The sequence below is a fragment of the Drosophila grimshawi genome, unplaced genomic scaffold (genome assembly GCF_018153295.1).
Source record: "Drosophila grimshawi isolate 15287-2541.00 unplaced genomic scaffold, ASM1815329v1 contig_1369, whole genome shotgun sequence".
NCBI lineage: Eukaryota > Metazoa > Arthropoda > Insecta > Diptera > Drosophilidae > Drosophila > Drosophila grimshawi.
In genome coordinates, this window is record NW_025062891.1 from 3,607,558 (window position 1) to 3,627,765 (window position 20,208).

General features: G+C 37.2%; 1 protein-coding gene and 1 long non-coding RNA gene across 4 annotated transcripts in view; one reads left to right on the plus strand and one right to left on the minus strand.

Annotated features, from left to right (window-relative positions):
- The window catches only part of LOC6559388 (syndecan), a 123,595-nt gene that overhangs the window by 58,739 nt on the left and 44,648 nt on the right, over nt 1–20,208 (minus strand). The window lies entirely within an intron of this gene.
- LOC116804978 lies at nt 1,252–2,421 on the plus strand. The gene is made up of 3 exons (XR_004364965.1): nt 1,252–1,511; nt 1,655–1,941; nt 2,001–2,421. It is a non-coding gene; the product is annotated as an uncharacterized LOC116804978 (long non-coding RNA).

Here is a 20,208-nt window from a genome sequence, read left to right on the forward strand (position 1 = left end):
TTTAATTAGTACAATCAATGTCACTATAAATGTGAGTGCAACTTTACAGTAACTACAAGAATGCAACAAAAAAAAAATGAATAGGTTTTCGTACTAGATTACGAAAATACCCTGTAAATAATTAATATCCTTTCGTTGTTAATAAATGACTAATGAGTACCGATGTTCAATTGATATTGAGTGCTGGCTAATAATGCTGAAAATTATTGTTTATATAGCAACATTTATTATTTAGCAGAACAACTAACTCAAATAAAGTGCAAGCAACTACTCGTTGAATACAGGGTTTAATTAAATTCTGCACATAGTACAAAAGCAGACTTTCTTATTGACATCATCGTTGTGGCAACTATGTTTTGATTTTTTGATATTATTCAAATTTTGTGAAATGTTGTAGTGGAATTTAAATTGAAATAGATTTTGTGTATAACCTAATTCGAGATACTGTTAAGTGTTGTCCTTCACACCACGTGTATGGAATGTGGCATGCAAGTGGTATGTTGCATGCTGCATGGTAAATTGCAATTGAAAATATCTTTATCAACTGGGTAAATGGAGCGTGTGTAATCCGTTTAAAAAAAGCAAACAATATTTTGTTTTACACTGAGCACATAACGAGGGAACACATCATGGAACAGGGGATTTGTTGACTATGTATGATAAGAAAACTTGACGGTTTTCAGTGGTGGGAATTCCACTTAGTTTAGATCAGCCCCTTCCGTGGCTCTTGTCATTTGTCGTGCAATTAATTATGCTCAAGTGTTAATTATTTTCCCATTTTGCTTTTACCCTAATTACATCTTCCGCTTTTCGCCATTGCATGGTCGAATAGCAACACTTCCTCTCTCCTTTTGTCGTTGCGCTGGGCTCCCTTGATAATTTCGTCTGCCAAGCACATTTCCGTATCCGGGAGCAGCTGCTATTTCTTCATCTTCCTTTCGGATTTTAGAATGCACAGCGAAAAGCGAAAAGCGCAAAGCAAAGCCTCAATGAGTTGAATGAATGTGCTGAATGCTAATTTGCAGCCTAGAAGCTGCTCCCTTTCTGCCTGATTGTGTGCAACTTTTTGTGGTCCACCATAATCCTAACTAAACTCAATTTCTATTCACCCGCACACACACACACACACACACACACACACATTCAGTTTTCAATCTAACCATAATAATATAGGGGCAGCAGTTTGTCTCTTCATCCAAGTTTTGATTATCAGCTGCCAAGAGTAGGCATCTGTTCAACTGTCTATCCGACATGTTAACCCCAAGAGCAGGGTGACGAGGCAACTACAATTTGTGTTGCAACAATTGGGGATAACCCAGCTGCAGCTGCACGGCCAACTTTTGGCAAGACGTTGGTCTCGGTTTTGGTCTTGCTCTTGGTTCTGCCTCTGGCCTGGCCGACAGACACTTGACACTTGACGGCAACTGAAAGATGAAAAGTTTTCAACGATGTTGACGACGACGACAACGGCGACGACCACCATCACCCACGTGGAGGACAAGTTTTCTCCAGTTAGTAATTAAAAATTTATGTCATTTACCTGCAAGTAGAAGAGAAGATAAAAAACTTTTTTAATACAAAACTTGCTTACACCAAAAATTCGCAAAAACTAAAAAATAAAATTGTTTGTAACTAACTCAAGCCAATACCACAGCACCAACACAGAATGAACCACAACAAAGCTATCAAAAAGTATATTATAAAAAGATAGAGGAACACCGAGAGAATGCCAACAATGGCAATAACCAAAGTATGCAACACAACGCGCACTCTTCTGCCAACTGCAATCACAAATTGTGCGTCGATTTCGCACATTCAACTTCAACAAGTTTCTTGCAACTCCATTTGCCCCTTCTCGACAACGCTGTTCCCTCATTTCTGAGTGCGAGTACGTGGGCGTATATAATTTCTCATTAATTTGTGCAACGTCTGCGTCCAGCTGTAAGTCTTTTCAAAATGTTCGCTTAATATATGCTAAACATAATTTTATTACACTACAGGGCACAGAGCGCCGCACACTCAAAATGGCTTCCGTTTCATTAAAATACAATTAAAATGTTTAAATAGTCAGCACAGCAGGTGTACAATAGAACCAAACCAGCCAACGGAGAGCCAACAATCCAGCGATAAATTATGGACAAACTTTTGAAAGCAACTTCGAGTAGCTGCGCGAAATCTAATCAGTTACAAAAGGCTTAAAGCACATAATCTGAAATAAGAAAAGGAACATAAGACCGAAACAGACCAAACTTTTGGTAGTCGAGGTTTCTGCTGGATGCTGGAAGTTTTACTTTAATGATGTGTAAAAGCTGCTATTTACACAGCGTAACGCTTATGAATGTCCCATAAAGAAGAAAGCAAGACAAACACAGATCCAGTTCATACAGTGCATATTCAGCATAAATTTCATATTGAACTATAATAAAAGGTACTTTCCTGAATATTATATACAATTGTGTAAAGACACTTCACGCAAAAGCTCACTCTGCGTAAAATGTGCTTAATAAGATAAAAATGTTACTTGTTTGAGTTGCACTTTTCAACCCAATAAATTTGCATTGCTTTAATGCAGCTTTATAATGTGGGTGGTGAGCAAACAGTAAGTCAGCTTAACTGTGGCAGCTTTAACGATGCGTTAATTTCAACCTCAATTGGACAAAGTAACAACAGGTGAGGCATTAAGGACCAAGCGAGTCTCTCATTCTCTCTCTCTCTCTCTCTCTCTCTCTCTTTATCTTCTTGTGTGTGCGTGCTTGTGTGTTTGAGTGTCAAAGACTATTTGAAGTACATTAGTCACGCTTGCACTAACCCAAGCATATACATACACACACACATACACTCACGCACACAGACACAAACACACATAAGTGGCAACAACTATGCTGACCAGCTTATTGAGTTTGCAATTTGGCCCAGGTTGAACTATGAAATTCATTTCATTTTCAGTCGTTAGCTACTCTTGAACCCACGTAGCGGTGCTGTGATTTATCAACTTCTTAATGAACAAAAGAATTATCGATTGGCGTGCCATGAAAAATGGCATCGGTTTGGGATGGGTCTCGGCCACATTGGGGTTGCATGAAGTTTACCTTGCGAACAATGCGGCGTATGAGCAATGTCTGCTTATTGCCTCTGCGGCGCGCACTTATTGTGATTTACGACCATGCAGATACATTAACATTACCCTCTCTGTCTCTGTTTATGGGTGTCTCTCTCTCCCTCTCTCTCTCTCTCTCTCTTACTCTTTATACATATGGCATACAGTTTGACATTTCTTTTATACAATTTGAACTTTTCAAATAACATTGAACTCAGCAAAAAAAAATACACATAAACTTTAAATGCTCATACATTAAATCAGGGACTCTACGTACTCTATACTCAGTATAGATACTCTATGCTCTGTGAATAAGTATAAACTTGAAATTTCTTGCGGTTGTAAATGTATATAAAATCTTTCGATGAAGCTAACAAGGAACATATATATTTATTAAATGGGTTGTCGTCCTTAGTGACTTTTCGTACATTTTCACATTTAAAAGAGATTTTTAACAAATTTTGTGCGAGCAAATCAAAATCAGAGAAAAAATAGTTTCCTGCTTTTTGGTCCTTGTCTCTCTGCATTTGTGATTGTATTTTTTATTATTTTTTTGGTCTGGTTGCGTTTTTATTGTATCTCATTTCATAAACCTCTTACCGCAATGACATGTTCATAATTAAATGTTAAAAATTCACTCGACATGCAGCAAGATGGAAGCGTCAAGCGCAGCCATGCAACAAATAATAAAGTTTGCCACAAAACGCAGCTATTTTTCATGCTTTTGTGGCAAACTACCGACGAGCAACATGCAACTGACACAAGTAAATCGCAGTAAAAGCTACTGAGGGTGGTGGTGGTGGTGGTGCTGCTGCTGCTGCTGCTGCGACTGCTGGTGCTGGACAAAAGCTGGCATTACTTTTTATTTTCTTGCAAGTCGTGATTGCACAAAAATGATTTCGTGCAATAGCAGTTAGTGCATATAGCAGCAGCCAAATGGAATAAGAACTTGCCACAGGCGCACACATATCTATCACATTTATGTGCATTTTTGTGGCACTCGAGGCACAGCTATTTGACCCCTTTTTTCCATTTTTCCATTTTTCTCTTTTTGATTTAGCCAGACTTTACTTTGGCTGCGGTTTGCTTCTGGCTCAAATAGCTTTACACTTTCATTATGCTTTATTGTTTGCTTAAGCGTTGCACAAAATGGCTGCATGAAAGCCCACTTACACTTACAGCATTTGCTAAAAACACACCAGATCAAATAGGAACAAGTAGCTAAGCTATACTTTAACATTTCTCATCTATGAAATACCCTGTTTACTAATATCTTTCACTGTGCACAGATGAAAAGTATGTTATGGATTTATGTGCACCAAGCTAAACAGAAAAGCTTGTAGCTCAATACAAAATAGTAAGATTTATTCCATTTTAAGACTTACGATTTACAAAACATCCATCACTTTACATCTTTAAAAGTTAATGTTCTCAACAACATGTGCCTTATGAAACTGTCATTTTACATGCAGAAGTGTAGGCGTTTAAATGTAGCTTAGCAAACCGCCTTTGCTGGCTAGCTCTAGCTCGTTCTTTAGAAGTCAACAGCGTTATACAGCTTATAATATTGCAGTTACAGGATATGACAACAAGAAAAAACGCACAGCACAAGTGTTCTTCTGTGTGAGTGTGTGTTGTGAAAAGCTAAGCTGCATTTTAGCTGTAGCTGGAGCAACCATAGAGCTGCTGAATTCGCTCCTCCTTCTACAGCTGGAACTGTCACTCGCTGCTGGAACTGACTGGTCATTTGAAAGGGCTTAACATAATACGCACAGCCATTGAATGTCCTTCAAGCACATACATGTGCCACATGCGGCCAAAGCGAGTGACACACACAAACAACACACACACAAACAACACACACACAGACACACACACACACACACACACACACACAGACCACACAAACACTTCAATACCACTGGCCCAGTCTCACTTCACTTAATTTTACCAGATGTTTTTATTGTTCTTTCGTTTCGCACTTTCGCTTTGTTTTTGCCAAGTGGTGTAAAAATCAAAGCCCTAAAAGCATTTCAAATGAATGAAAGTGACATTCAACATAGCTAGAAATATTCAGCCGCAGGAACTTGGCTTTAAGATTGTAGCAGATACAAAAACTCGACCAGCGGCTCAATTTTCATAGCTGCACAACATTTATATTTTCCCTTGGGAATTTTTTAATTAAGGCCTTTATTTTATCTAAAAAAAAATGGACTAAGTTCAAATCTGCAGCATGCATTTTTCCTGTGAATTTTTGTCATAAATCATTGAAGTTCATATTTATACATGACTTTTCTCTGGTTGATTTCAAAATGTTCATGTTTGTTCTGAATTTTACGTGCATTTCTTTTCGAGCAGTCAAATTGATTTATGCCGTCGACATAGCGACCCAAAAACAAAAATAAAACCAAATAACATTTCGAAGCATTTTTGCCAAATTATTTTTTTTTTTCGCTGGCTAATGTTGCACATGCCACTGCAACATGCGCATGTTGCAATCAAATTTATCATCATAACTTGCACACAAACAAAAAGTTGACTCAAGGTTGGTTGGTTGGTTGGTTGGTTGGTCTGCTCAAGATGTACACATATTACATTGGTCATAAAGTCAAAATAAAATTGGAGAAAATCCTGCACATGCAATTTTCTTGTTCGTGAATTTCACAACTGGAATCGAGTTTTGACTATATTTTAAATGCCCTTATTCAACCTAGTTTTGTTTTTATACACAAGACGCCTCCTTAATTTTCTAAGGAAACCGAATAAAACTTACCGAACAAAACAAAAAGCTATATCTGGTATACAATATCTAATAATAATACAAAAAAAAAAAAAAAAACTGTCAAGTTTGTCATTAATAATTGCTCTTAGTGCTCGCAGTATTCGTACTTTTACCAAGCGAGCAACTCGCACTTGGTTAGTGGCAGGCAGTAAGGACTCTGCGACACCTACATAAATAAGTAAAAGATTTTTGTTTGGTTGCTTTTAGTAGTTCTACTCCGTTTCTCTAGCTAACCAGGAGGCAGGCAGAGACAGCAAAACAAAGGCAAGGCAGGCAGTTGCTTGTGTGCCCTGAAACAATTTGTCATGTTATTGTTGAAATTATTGTTGTCTGCTTTATTGTTTGACTTCTGTCTGCCCCTGCTGCAGCTGTTGGCACTGCCGCCACCGCCGCCGCCACCGCCGCCCTTATTGTCAGAGAGACAGTCGCAAGTTGTTGCCCCAAGTAAAATGTTGTTTAAGGGTTTACGTTTTTAATTATAAATACCTCGCAGTGTTTTGCCGACTGCCTTTTGTCTGTCCGCTTGTCAGTTTGTCGGTGTCTCAGTTAGTCATTTTGTAAGTTTTGTTGCATAAGCATTTTCTTTAAGGTAAATTGCCGCTTGTCACTTTATTTCCATACACTCACCTGAAGAGTATATTTATATATTATATATATATATATATCGGGGGCCTTATAGCCATCTCTGTTTATATGTATTTATTATGGTAAAACTAGTATATGTACGGTAATGGAACTATGTGGGATCTATCCCTTATTATTTTCTATTTGTTCATATTCAGTCCCTGAGTATTTAAATATTAGTGTATTTAAGATAGGCGTCCTTATTTACTTTTATTTAGGATTTTTTTCTGAGAATGCCAGGCAGTTTATTAGCCCCGTCGTGCGCACAATTTTATAAACCCTTAGTCAGTGACTCCTACCAACTGCAGTAGCGTGAGGTGAACTGAAAAGCCTTATAAGCCGCTTTACGTAAACCCAAGCATTTGAAATATTTTCCTTTTCCAACCATATTTGCCCCTTCCTTTTATGTCGCATTTTGTTCAAACTTTGCTTTGCATTGCAAAGTATTCTCGTCCTGTCCCCCCAACTTTAGTTCTAAAAAGAAAAGGCTAAAAGAAAGGTTGGGATAATTGACAATTGCTAAGCGTACAGCCTGACAAGTGAGCGACCCTTTTCTTTATTTGGAAATGGGCTGGCAATTGTTTTATAATTTAAATTTTAACCAATATGTATGCCTTTTGACTAGGATACGATTTTACGTGAATTGTACTTCAAGTCACCCACCAGTTCAATGCACGTGCTCGATTCCGGGGTCAGGTATCGGTATTCGATATTGTCGAATGGTTCATTGTCTTTGCATTTCGACTAGCTTCATGCCACAGTCGCCCTCTCAACTGCGCAAACTCTCGAGCATCCTTGAAAGCATTACAACACAGTAAATACCTGACATTTGTAAAACCCTCTTCTAATATTAAGGGGTATACACATTTACAATACCCAAAATATTTGCTACATCTATATTTTACGTCGCATGTATCGCTTTACTGTAAATATATACTTTTGTAGCTGCGTGTGCTTATCGAAAAGTTTAAATTTTGTCTACAGGGTACTCTCTATTCGATCAGCACTTTAATATTTGCTTATTGTTACTGCCAGCAGCGACTGAGAAACTGACGAGCTGTCTGGCTGCCTCCTGACTAGACGAATATGCCATATGACAGCTGCTAACAGGGCGTATGCGTAATATTGCATCACGATGCTTGTTTAGAATACCATTCAAGAAAGGCACACAATAAAGCAGTAAGCAACTTGAATTTTCAACAAAGTCATATTATATTTTGCAGTCTTTTGTTGTGCTTACTAAAAACAATCAATACAAAAAACGGCCATTCTCGTAGAAATTTAGTTGATTTTGCAACGATTCTAACTTGTTTGTGTGTTAATAGCCTTAACAAAACTTTTTGTTTCAGGTATCTTCTACAAACACAAAAGAGTGAAATGCGATTAACTTGAAAAGTTTCCTTACTTACAGCCAGTATGTGCAGCAACACACAGTTTGATGTAATGGAGTAAGTTTATTATTACGCAGATGGCTTGTCAGTCCGTCCGTCCGTCCGTCCGTTCGACTGAATTGTTACATTTACTCAAAAGTGTTTCAATTACATAAAAAGCTTTTAGGCTGATTTACATGCTGCGTCCCAGTTGACCGAACCCTTGCCAACGTTTGCCTCTTTGCTGCGAACTGTTCTTTCAAGGAAATCAGAAAGTTCTTTTGCAAAAACAATTCAATTTGTGAAAACAAAGGGAACACGCACGAGCAAAAGGATATATGTATATAAAACATGTATGTGCACAAAAAAGGAAGTGCAAGGAATGTATGGAAACAAAAAAAAAATAGAAGAAAATTGAGCAATTCTATTTTGTACACATTGCTGTTGTGTTTGCTGATGTGCGGCAAGGTGGAAAAAGAAGCTGCAACTGCAGTCTCAAGCGGAAATAGAAAATGGAAAAGATCTGCAGCTGTTCGACTTTGTTTTGGTTGCAACGTAACTTAAATGACAGGAGGATGGATATCCATGCAGGTATAGAGAGTACGGCAGTGAGTCTTAAAAGCTACTTTGCAATGAACTGGAGAGTGTCCCAGTCAGCCTATTATCTTTTGTCCATATTCAGCCTGTTCATGGCAAACTGATGCTGTTACCATTTGAATTTTTTTTTTTTTGGATGTTGTCCAACGTAATCTCCACTTATTTTTTTATATTTTTTTTTGTTGCACTAATTGAAAAAGCAAGGGAATTTTCTAGTTGAAATGATTCCATTAGAAATAGTTTCTCTTTGCCGTTTTTAAGGCAGCTACTTACTTAGTTTAGTGCATATTGCTGTTGAATGGATCTCAAATTTACAACGTTGCATTTAGTCTGTAACTTTACTGAAACTTTCTTGATTGTTTTCTCATCATACATTAAAATAAGCTCATGTTAAACCAGCACAAGGAGTGCGTGCTGGGTTAAAATTAGTATGATTTGAAAACTTTGAATATGTAATGTTTTGCGAGTTTTCATTAACAGTAAAATTAATCAAGGAGGGCCAGCCGAATAATGTGCTGTACTACACGCTATAATTATGGACTCTAATTGTTGGGCCATGTTATTACGACTTTTGGGTCATAATGCGCAACTAGCTGTAAATTAGTTGCAGACAAACACAAACGTAAATCTCATTTACTGGATAGACTCTAGTTGGAATTATATAATACTCCATTATAAAGTACTCCACACACATTCTACAATCTCTCTTTCGCCCACACACACACACAGACAGAGACACCCAACCGCCCATAATGATGCAGAGCTGCAAAGTTTTTGCCAATGTTGAAAAACTCAAATCATAAAGTTAAAGTTTTTAATTGCGTGCGCGAAAATTGGGTGCTGCCAGCGGTTGCAATACGCCTGCCGTCCAGTAGTGGTGATGGTGGTGGTGCATTGGGTCAGTTGGTAATTAGAAAGCAGCAGCGCGTCAAACACCGCTGGCGCTGCTAATTTACATGATTCAAAAACACAAAACTATTCCTCGAATACCGTTATGTATATTAATTATGCAATTAACATTCCTCTATGATATGCACAAAAACAATCAAACACACACACACACGCACACACACTCACACACTTATTAAATAAAGCCACAAACATTAAAAATCCATTTGATTTGTTTGATTTTTTTAATCAACAACAAATGCATCAAATGTGCTTTTGCTGCAATAAAAACTAACCTCAAATGTATTAATAGAAAACACTCTAAATATTCTTAAGACTCTAGTCGATTGGCAAATACCCTAAAAAAGGTGACTGAAAATTGTATTGAGTAACACAAAAATCTAAGAGCGACTAGAGTTGAATATAAGCTGCTTAACAATCAAAATTTTTTCCCTTAACTAATCAAACCTTAAAAAACGTTATACTTATACATCAAACGTTAAAAATTGTAATTATTGATTGATATTATAAAAGCAAAGGGAAAATTCTATATAGAGTTTAGCTGCTCTTTAGCCATTGAACGGTAGCAGTGCAGTAAGGAATTTACATAATCAGTTTTGGCCCAATATTTGTGCAATTGGTTTGAAATCACAGACAATAACAACAAATCTCATTTTGCGTCAGTGTGTTGTGTGCTGTGTGTTATGTGGTGTCCTGTGTGACTAATCGAATCAACACATTAAGCACCGGTTGCAATTAACAACAAATCGATTTTAAATGACTGTCAATTTGTGCCTTTCACCCCCACATAATAATTTGACCCGGCTCGCATTAGCCAACTCAATTGGTTAGCGTATTTAATTGGTGCACCATTTGCATACGCATTTCATTCTCAATTTGTGAACATTTTCAATGTCAAAGTCAAACAGAGGCACAAACAAAAACTTACTTTTTACGTCGTCAATATTGAGACTATTGAAAAGTACCGAAAGCAATTTATATTTGTCAGCAGTGTGAATGCAATTAGATATTTAAGTGTCTCTACTAATGGTAAATTAGTGGAGAAAGCTGGTCAACCATAATTTTAGAATATTTAGTAAATTATTTACTAATTATATTTGCTTTTGCTAAGCGAAAACATTCAGGCAACACACACTCAGAAAAAATTAAGTCATTTTAGCAATAATTTCTAAATATGTGAGAACAAAAATTCTCTGAATTAGAAAGGATTTTTACTATTTTTAAGAAATATATTTTTTAATAATAAAAAATAGAGAATAAAATAAAATTTGCAAACCTTTTAAGAATAATACTTTCAGAAAATAGTAATGAAATATGTTTTCTCAACTGCTATTTTGGCGTTGGAGACCGAGTCGCTCGCCGATTACGATTTAATGACTTTTATGTAATTAAAGTATATGAATTCAAAAAATTCTAAATTGTGTATATAAATCTTACAATACTAATTTTAAATAATAATTTAAGTAACAAAAAATCCAGCGTAATTGGAAAAATCTGCTCTGAAATTAAGTAAAGGTAAACCTGATTTCTAAGAAGACGCAACATATCGTTTTATAAATATACTTTTTGAAAATAAGCTGATTTGCTCATGGCTATTTCCCAAAACTAATGTTTGTTATTTATATGCATAAGATAATCATGTTAAATAAAACTGAACTATGCCTAGTTGGCTTGCTGTACTCTAGTGTGCTACTCAAATGTCAATTGACAAAAACTTGTTTACGTTGTTCATCAAGATGTAAAAATCAACGTTGGTTTTCCGGGTGTTTTTGCTGATTTCCTGCAACAAATACAATCACAATCCATTTCCAGGAATTCATTTTTCTATGAAAAATAACTGACTTGTTTTTGTATGTTATTTATACCGAGGCATTTGCTTATTTTTGCTATTACTGCTTATTGAACTATGCACAAAGGCAACAGACACTGGAAATAGCTAAGTAAATCAAGCATTGCAAAAATATGTGTGGGTGAATGTGTGTGCTGTGCTGTGTGTGTGTGTGTTGCATATTTAGCAGTCCGCTTTTAATTAGAAGCTCAAATAGAAATCCAAATGGATATGCACAAATATTTGCATATTTGAGTGCGCACATCAAAAACATTTGTGCGGGCGACTGATGGAATGTTGGATATACACAGGATTGTGGAATGGAGAATGGGAAGTCAGTAAAATGGCCCAGTTGGGACAACGGTTACAACTGTACAGTTTCAACAATGCAGGCCGATAAGCGGAGACACATGTTAACAAAGCTAACAATTGCAGTACAGTATCGTGAAATGTGGAATCAGAGTGGAAATGGTTGCAACTAACTGCAACTAGCCAAACAAAGCGGAAACCGGGCGAGCCGCCATTTTTGTTATCGCACGCCATTTGCGATGGCTGCAACAAGCGCTGGCAAGTGCCAAGTGGGAAAATGCAGCTAAAAATGCGTTGCAGATGCAATTTGACGTATGTGTGTGTGTGTGTGTGTGTGTTTTTGTGCAACCAGCGGAAGTGATACATTTCAAAAATAAAAAAAGGGAATGAGCAGAAAAATCAACAACAAGAACAACTATAATGATTTCAGCACCGCCAGCTGAATAACCCAAAAAGCGGAAACGGAAACCAACATCGCGCTGCACACAAAAACAACAGCACGCACACGAATGCATCAGTTTCGACAAGCAAATTAAAAATGGCGTCTGTTGCATGTTTCATCCGCTTGCCACACAAATCCCTAAACACCTAACCACCCCCTCTATTCATATTGCTTACCAGGTTCGTTCACATGTGACAGCCGCATTTTTGGATTTTGGTTTTGACTTTTGACGAAACGCAGCTGCTAAACAGTCATCCATTCTCCCACACACACACACACACACACACACACATACATGGCACGTATAAAATGGCCGCCATTTTGCAAGACATTTGAGGCAGATGACACGTACGAGCCAGCTGGGCGTGCCCTTGCCTTCAAGCTTCATTTTGCAACAATACACGCACACATACACAACACAACACAACCCGAGACAAGACAAGACAAGACAAGATACACACACATACACACACACACAGACATTTACACACACTCACACATAAGTGCCAATATTGAAACTTACGTGCTATGGTTTTATGTCAAATATTTTGTTGTTCTTCGTTACCCGTTGCGTGATTTTGTGGCGAATGTGTGTGTGTATGTGTGTGTGTGTGTGTTCGAGTGTGGTGTTACAAGGCACATTTATCAATGTTCAAAGTTAAGCTTCAAATACAGCAGCAGCTAAAAGTTTTCAACAATCGCTGTTTACTTTTCAGCAATTGCATTACACTCAACTTGAGATATTCTTGAGAAGTTTAATAGAAGATTTTACTGAAAGTTAAGCGAACAAACTTAATGCTCTGCATTAAGCCAATAAAAAAGCAAATATAAATATATATATATTTCAATATATACATAGAGTGTATCTACGTGAAAAAGTGTCTTCACCTTAAATCCATTATGAATTTTAAATAAGAATTAATGCAGTTTCTTTAACATTCAAAATAAAAAACAATTGCAAATACTCAGCTTGTTCAACGTGGTGAATATCAATTCAATTACAAAAGCTATTTATTTATTTTGATTGCAGTTGTTTTTCGGGTGCGAACTTACACGCAGAGTTGCAACAGAGAAATCGGATTTATATATATATATGTAAGCCAAAAAATGAAAATAATAAAAGTGTAATAAAATGCAGCAGTTTAAATATGTGTGGCATAATATTGTTTTAAATCAGTGCGATGCGGGCGGCAACTTTTAGTTGTAGTACAATTGGAATTGTCTTGCTTTTTTTTTTGGCCAACGCATAAAAATATGCAATAAAAAGTGTTTCGATGCTATGTAAATATTGCGGCTGCCGCCGGACGTTGACTGAAATGTGTGTGAGGGTGTGTGTTTGTGTGTTTGTGTGTTTGTGTGTGTGTGTGTGTGTGGGTGTGTTTGACATGCAAACCAAAAGCCTCGAGTACTTGTGGCCTGTCCAAAGTGCAAAATTATGTGACACTGACAGCTGTAATAACAACAACAGCAGCTGCAGCTGCTGCAAAATTCTCGAGTGTTGTGCGTTGCCATTTAAGTCAAGGGCTCTCGTCCTTTACACTACAACACGAACAACAACCAACAACCAACAAAAGCAGAGCGCATTTATACACGCAAAACAAATTTAATTTTAATGAGCGCTCATTGCCATTGGCTCAACAGCCAACAACAACAACTCACCACAAATAATAACAACAACAGCATCCACCAGGCAGAGTCATTAATAGCGCACAATTAAATCCATAATAATTCACGCGCCGAAGCATTTAAACATTCATTATATGGCCAACAGGCAGCAGGCCAGTCGCACAGTTGCCCATTCAAGTCCCAATCGTGGGCGTGTCAGTCATAAGTAGCAATAGCAGTAGCAGCAATAGACTTGCCAATTGGGGATGCGACAACATGACAACGCTTAAGGTATTAGGCCATGTTGGATTTGCATTTTTGACATACGGTCAGCAGAGACCGCTGCTCTTCCACTAAAGTGTTTGAGAGAGATAGAGAGATGGAGAGAGAGATAAAGATAGATATAGACATGGAGATATATAGAGAAATAGGGGAAGCAAAGCAGTTAACACTTTCCGCAGCTGCAGCTGCAGCCGCATCTGAAATTCGCATTACTCGCATCCGCTTCCGGTTGATCAACTATTGATTCTCAATTATGCTGTTGGCGCAATGCTGCAAGCCAGAGTTCAGCTCAAGTCAATTGACCAGCAAATATCCAGAGGGACCACCCATCACGTGAATGATGACCAACGATTGCAACCGCAAATTGCAAATGTTGTTGTTTGTCTTATGTTAACCACTTTACCCCCCAAATATGGGTAATATGGGAATGTATATAGTCTATGCGCCACTAAAGCCAGAAGACATTCTCAAGCCCGAATTAAATATGTACAATTTCAAATAACATAATAAAAGAAAATATAAAATTAAAAATAAAAATATAAAATTAAATAAAAGATATAAATAAATCTTGGGATAATAAAATGCAAAATAGTCGCACATTTATTGCAAGGATCGAAATAACCGAGACAAAGTCAATCATAATAAGGAAAATAAACCGCGAAGTGGAATTTAGGCAATTTTTTAATACCAGTAGATTAAGCTAATTTGGCCACACTTAAACATTCAGAGGAATTGTCTGGATATATGTTAGTACTGAAGATTTGACTAGAGAAATAGAGAAATGCATGAAATACGAAACTCAAAAATTTACATATGACACGAACAGGATTTTGCAAAAGGGAATCAGTTGTGCATGGAGGCAGTATATAACTATAAATGTATGTTTTGAATTCCATTTGGACAACTCTATGCTCTTGTAATTACGACTTGACAGTTGTTGTTGTCCCTTTTCTACAATTATGAAAAAGGCCTACAAATTTACAAAAAAAAAAAAGGATGCACATTGCAACGCAATGCAAAACTAATTTCAAAACATCATATTTCATTATTCATTCAACACAACTTTTAAATAGGCAATGGGCGTTGCAGGGAAACTTACAATTTAATTAAAAAGTTTAATCCATAGATATTGCTCGCAAAAAGAAGCCGAAAATAAATACAGTACATATACACACACACACACACTCATACATCCCCACACCTCTCCACACAGCACAAACAAAGATAAGCAAACAAATTTCATAAATTTTGTTGCAGTGTGTTCATTAAAAGTTAGATTTAAACCAACAATTTGCGTTCAACGAAAAGCAGGTGGATTATATAGCAAAAATAAATAATTTAATACACTGAAAATGAGCTTGTATCTACTATGAAAAGCAACATTTACTAAATGAGGCTTTATTCATCCTTATATATACACAACTTATGCTACTGAATTTTCACAAGATTACTTTAGTAATTGAGTTTAATTCAAATAACAATCTGTGGTATTAGACTAGACAAAGCAAAATAGACGAGTGAAAAACACAACACATTAAAATACAAATACAGAAATAAGAAGAGATTAACTATTTCCAATTCGAGTATTGCGAATGGCATTCAATTACCAAGTCCAAGTTGTATAATAAGCTGGCCGAGAGCAATTCAATGATCATAGTATACATAGATGTGCAATAAATGTCATTTGTGTCTGTACTGTAATCACAGGATATGCTTCAAGGGCTTTTGCTTCATGCAGCAACATTCTGACAGACAAAATGCAAATTATTGCAAAATAAATGCAATTTATTATTGTGTTTGATTCAATTGCGCTTCTTCATTTGCAACATGCTCATTTTGACTGGCTTCCTCTTATCTGGCTAAGCTCACTGGCGTCAACATGGCCACAATTTGCCTGGCGGTGTGACAACGTTAAGCAGCCGCAAAGAGCCGTCGTTGATAGCGTTAGCGTTAACGTTAGCCTTGCCGTGCCTCAGTCCTCAGCCCTCAACTTTCACCCCTAGCCCCGGTTGCTGCCTCCAATCAAGCAGCAGCGCACTTAAAATATATATTTTTATAAAAATAAAAAAAATTCTGATCTGCCTCCGCTGATGCCGTTAAGGCGATGTGTGTGTGTAAGTGTGTGTGTGTGTGGGGCTGCGTCTAAATTTCCTTTGCACTTTTTACATTTTATGCTCAAAGCGACTTTTCTTTTGCCTCTGCAGCTAGTCCCCTTTATTTTTTTTGTTGACGTCTCAGCCATATAAAAAATGCAAATAATTTTGCTAGCGCTTTACAGCCAGGCCCAAAGCCTGCGTCAGAACTCGTGCCACAACCAGGTTCCGTCTATGGGTAACGGGGGGATGCTACTCTCTCTCTCTCTCTCTCTCTCTCGACTGGTTACTGCTCTTGCTGTTCTCGCCGTTCTTGCTGCGTGGCTAACCTCCGGGTGCTGCGCGTAAAGTCAAAACGTTTTAATATTTATGGCACATTATATGGCTTGTGGGCTTACTTCAAATACCCTGACCCCGACCCCGACAACACCACCCCCAGCCATCGAAAGCAACAAATGATGATATTCAGCAAAGATGTATGTATGTATGTATATTTAGTACATATATTTATATTTTTATGTGCATGTGTGTATGTGGGTGTCTGGGCAATTTGGCAATTCAGCTCTGCGTTTGATAAATGTATCTTAGACAAATATGTACAATTTTTCTTTTCATTTTTCTTCAACTTATTTTTTGCGCTATTTTTTATGTTATGCTAAACGCAAGAAATCTTTAGGAAATCAAATAAAAGTATCATAAATATAATTGCATATTGCAGACAATAAAAATAAAAAAGTTAAAATCAAATAAAAATAAAAATAAGGAAGTGCCAGCAGCAATACTGAGTGTTAAAGCTTCCGTTTTGCAAATGTTGCCCGTAAAAAGAGTTGTGAAATCTGCTGTCTGCCCGAATGTGCAAAGTGTGGTAAATACATATGTGTATATGTATAAGTATGTGTACATATGTATATATGAATATTGTTGCTGCCTCCGTTTTTACAACTTCTGTTATATGCTGCAGTGAAGTGTCATTAGCTGAACTCGCAAAGAAGGCTACGAGAAGGACTTGTGTAGTGTGCAAGAAGTGAGAAAGCTCCGCGAAAGCAATGCGCCAATTTAGACACCCTATCATTTTGCTAAAAATTAGCTAAAAACGTTAGTTACAAAGAGCTTATTAGTTGCCAACCGAAAGCCTAAATGAAATACAACTGCCTTAAAGCTGCGTTAGCTCTTATAGGTGTTCTCTATGTGAACAGCGACACTTCTGCCTATTGGCACTTATACAAATTACACCATTTAAGCATTTGCTACAGGTCTCGTTCTCAAGTATCTGCAGGGTATCTGCCAGTGAGGAATTCGAGCTTTGGCCGCACAGCAAACCGCCAAGTTGAAACACTTGAAAAGAAGACGGAGCGCTTTGAGCACAGGGACACAGTATCCCGTTGCTATAAAAAAAAAATCGGAGGTGAAGAAGTTGCATGAAAAAAAAAAACATTAAAAAAAATAGCTTAGTGCGATGGCTAAGTACCGTAATCAAAGTTTAATTACATGGCCATTGAGGCGATGGGGCATTAGGGGCGTCTGCCCTTTATCCCTCTGCCACTCTCTCTCTCTTTCTCTCTCTTCCTCACTCCCTTACCTTCGTTGTGTCGCTCACACCAAGAGCAGCTGCCTTCGTGCTTTATCTGTGAGCGCTTTTGACTAATTATGGGTTTAAAGTCTGGCCAATGCGTTCAACGGCTTAATTAAGCCCCAAACTGTGTGATATATAGATAGTGCACATATATATATATATATATATATATAGAGAGACAGAGATATTTTTTTTTATTATATTGATACAAGTAGGTTAGCAACACATTACAAAGATTTCTACTTGAATAAACTGTTATTTTTGATGGCATATTAATTGGACATTTTGTGAATAATTCGCTTATTTAAGTTGCACCTTATGCACGTACCCGAAATAAACAAGTCATAAAATTAAATTGCAAAGCAATTCGTGCAGAACAAAGAAGAAGAGCTCCAACAAACGTGTCATGCACATGTGCAATGCTCTCAGTGTATGTGTGTGCGCCTGAGTGTGTGTGAGTGTGTGTCTGTGTGTGTGCGAGTGTGTGTATATTGCCGGTTGTGTGTATTTCTTGTATGTCAGCCATTGTGTGCAACACAATATGTGGCATGGACGCATGTTACACATTGCAAGCTGACAATTTCATTTAAATTGCACACAAGACATGCGAACACCAAATAAGGAGACTGCACTGAACATACGGTTAGGACACAGGTATACCCTGTAATTGTAGACTGTTCAATAAAATAGGACACTAGCATTCTGAAGAAATGAGAAAAACGAAACATTTATTAAATGCCCAACACTCAGGAAAAACTGTTCTACAGTCTAAGAAAATCTAGAATGCCGTTGGTACACTTCAATATACTCTGTAAATTAGCCAGCCATTACGAATCAAGCTCAAAAAGAAAAAATATATAAATATTTGAACTGAATTAGTAAGCCTAAATACTTGAATATCAGATAATTCGTAATTAGTAAGTGGAATTAATCTGTTTTTAGTCAGTCTTGCATCTAATGTAATCTCTGTTAGATCGAAAATTGGAATTCTTCACAAGTATAGTTCCATCAGTCCTATATACACTAACCATCCTCAAACTAATTACAGCAGCTGCTAAACCAACAACTGCTTTTGGCCAAATTGCCAGCGTCTTGTCCTTAATGCCTGTCTGCCTGACCAGGCATTTCCATGGCTAACCAATTAAACATGACAGCATTTTGAAACATTACGTGATTTATTATGTAAAATGTACACAAACTGCACACACAGACACACACACAGACACATACAGACACAATGACAAATAGTTGTGAGACCACATCGCACATTGCCCACTGATTAGGGCTACTTGTAACACATTTGAGTTATATAATTGAAATGCAATTTAATGAACAACAAATATAGTTGATAATTTAGTACAAATTAATACTAGATTGACAGTCGAAAACTGTTGTAATAAATAAACGACAACAACAACAACACAAGCTGCATTAACAAGCCAACTGAGGTCAACTGAAAAACATTCGATGCAAACCACAAAGTTGTGAAATGTCAGAGTGTAAAAATTCAGTTAACTGAGAAGAAGACAAATCTGAAGAGAATGTTGTAATTTGTTATCAAGCCAATGGCAACCACACTTTATGTAGCAGTATCCACAAGGACAATCATCTATTGAAATAATTAATAAGTGAAAGGGTCAAATTCTTGAGGGAAAAAGGAGTTCAATTGATGGAATTAAATAAGGAATATCTTAAGCATTTCCAAAAGTATATAATTTATATAATTATATAATAATATAATAATATATATTATACTAATTTAATAATTCAAGCTAAAGTTAACTTATGTTTAATTAAAGTTTATAATGTTTATAATATATTGAGGGAGTTTTTTTTCATCATTTTTTCTGAATCTTCTAAAGCAATTTCAATGTTGCATCAATGAAATCTATTCAACAGTTTTTGCATAACTTGTACCTCTAGTTAGCTGCAGTGTTATATATATATATATGTCGCATATGAAACATTGTTCGCCCTTTGCTGAGCATTCGCATGAAATGCTGTCCACAATCAAAATCGATAAATAAATTGCACAACACTCATACGCCGAGTGGTGCACACCAGAGGCCAGTGTGGCCAATAGCTTTTGGTGCTGCAGCTTTCTGTTGAACACTACTGCTAGTTTGTAATGGCATGCTCGGCATTTGACTTTCGGTCGAGGTCCAGAAACTGTAATTGGCAGCTGTGCAGATCAAGCCAACCGCAATACCAGAAGCGCACCCCAAAGAGATGAAAGGCGGGGCGGTGGTGTGGTGGTTTTTACTAACTGCTGTTCAAAAAGTCCATTGGTAAGCGGCACAAAAGGTGACTGAGCAAAAATCGGGGGGGGCAAAGTGCAATCAAACATGATTCAATTGCCAATATGTATGTTTGTTACTATAAAATGTGTGTGTGTGTGTGTGTGTGTGTGAGTGTGTATGGTGTGTGTATGTGTTTGAATGTTTCTGGCCTTGCCAACTGTATGGTGTGTGCATGAGTGTTTGCAAGTGGTCCTGGGTACAGCTGTGAATGGTGAGTGGTCCAGTGGTTGGTAATCGAATATTGATTAAGTGCACACGGCATCAGCAGCAGCAACAGCGATTGCAGTCAGTTGCCACTGATATTGCAGTTAAACGTTGATAATGCACAAGATTTTTGTTGCCTCTTGCCACTTCCCCATTGCCACGGACCAGCAGCTTGACCGGGCGGAAAATTGAA